This window comes from Giraffa tippelskirchi, chromosome X, assembly GCF_054371585.1.
Source record: "Giraffa tippelskirchi isolate mGirTip1 chromosome X, T2T-mGirTip1v1.2.pri, whole genome shotgun sequence".
NCBI lineage: Eukaryota > Metazoa > Chordata > Mammalia > Artiodactyla > Giraffidae > Giraffa > Giraffa tippelskirchi.
The window spans coordinates 73,809,861-73,811,674 of NC_137289.1; positions in this window are offsets into that span (position 1 = coordinate 73,809,861).

Genomic DNA, 1,814 nt, shown 5'->3' on the forward strand with positions numbered 1-1,814 from the left:
GGTTAGGGTTAGTGTTAGGGTTAAGGTTCGGGTGTCGTGTTAGGGGTAGGGTGTTTCGTGTCAGGTTAGGTTTAGGGTTAGGGTTAGGGTGTCGTGTTAGGATTATGGTTTGGGTTAGCATGTCACGTTAGGGTTAGGGTTAGGGTGTCGTGTTATGGTGTCGTGTTAGGGTTAGGCTTAAGTTTAGGGTTAGAGTTAGGGTTAGGATATCGGGTTAGGGTTAGGGTTAGGTTTAGGGTGTCAGTTAGGGTTAGCGTTAGAGTTTCGTGTTAGGGTGAGGGTTAACGTTAGGGTTAGTGTTAGGCTTAGGATTAAGGTTAGGGTTAGGTTTAGGGTTAGGTTTATGGTTAGGGTAAGGGTTAGGGATTGGGTGTCAGGATAGGATACGGGTTAGGGTGTCTGGTTTCCGGTAAGGGTTAGGGTTAGGGTTCGTGTTAGGGTTAGGGTGTCGGGTTAGGGCTTGGTTTAAGGTTAGGGTTTCGGGTTAGGTTGTTGGGTTAGGGTTAGGTTTAGGGATAGGATTAGGGTTTGGGTGTCGGGTGAGGTTTAGTGTTACGGTGTCTGGTGTCGTGTTAGTGTTAGGGTTCGGGTTAGGGTGTCGGTTTAGGGTTATTGTTAGGGTGAGGGTTAGGGTTAGGTTTAGAGTGTTAGGTTAGGGTTAGGTTTAGGGTTAGGGATAGGTTTAGCGTTAGGGTTAGGGTTTGGGTGTCGGTTTATGGTTAGGGTATCTGGTGTCATGTTAGGGTTAGGTTTAGGGTTAGGTTTAGGGGTAGGGTTAGGGTTAGGATTAGGGTTAGGGTGTCGGGTTATGGTTAGGGTGCTGGGTTAGGGTTAGGTTTAGGTTTAGGGTTAGTGTTAGTGTGTCGGGTTAGGGTTAGAGTGTCGGGTTAGGGTTAGGGTTAGGGTGTCAGGTTAGGGTGTCAGGTAAGTGTCAGGGTTAGGGTTAGGGTGTCGGAGTAGGGTGTTGTGTTAGGTCTTGTGTTAGGATTAGGGTGTCGTGGTAGGGTTAGGGTTAGAGTTAGAGTTAGGGTGTCGCGTTAGGGTTAGGGTTAGGGTGTTGTGTTATGGTTAAGGTTAGGGTTATGGTTAGGGTTACGGATGGGGAAAGGGTTAGGGTTAGCGTTATGGTTAGGGTTAGCGTTAGGGTTCGGGTTCGGGTTAGGGTTAGGGATAGGGTTAGGTTTAGCGTTACCATTAGGGTTAGAGTTAGGGTTAGGTTTACGGATGGGGAAAGGGTTAGGGTTAGTGGTAGGGTTAGGATTAGCGTTAGGGTTAGGGTTTGGGTTAGGGTTAGGTTTAGGATTACCGTTAGAGTTATGGTAGGGTTTATGTTTAGGGTTAGGGTTAGGGTTAGGGTGTCTGCTGTCGTGTTAGGGTTAGGGTGTCATTTTAGGGTTAGGGTTAGGGTTAAGGTTTGGGTGTTGTGTTAGGGTTAGGGTTATGGTGTCTGGTGTCGGGTTAGGATTAGGGTTAGTGTGTCGGGTTAGGGTTCGGGTTAGAGTGTTGGGTTAGGGTTAGGGTGTCGTGTAAGGCTTAGGGTAAGGGTTAGGATTTCGGGTTTGTTTGTCGGGTTAAGGTTAATGTTAGGGTGTCTGCTGTCGTGTTAGGGTTAGTGTTAGGTTTAGTGTGTCACGTTAGGGTTAGGGTTAAGGTTAGTGTGTCGGTTTAGGGTTAGAGTTAGGGATAGGGAGAGGGTTAGGGTTAGGGTTAGGGTTTGGGTGTCGGTTTAGGGTTAGGGTTAGGGTTAGGGTTAGGGTTAGAGTGTCAGGTTAGGGTTAGGGTTTGGGTTAGTGATAGGTTTAGCGTTAGGGTGA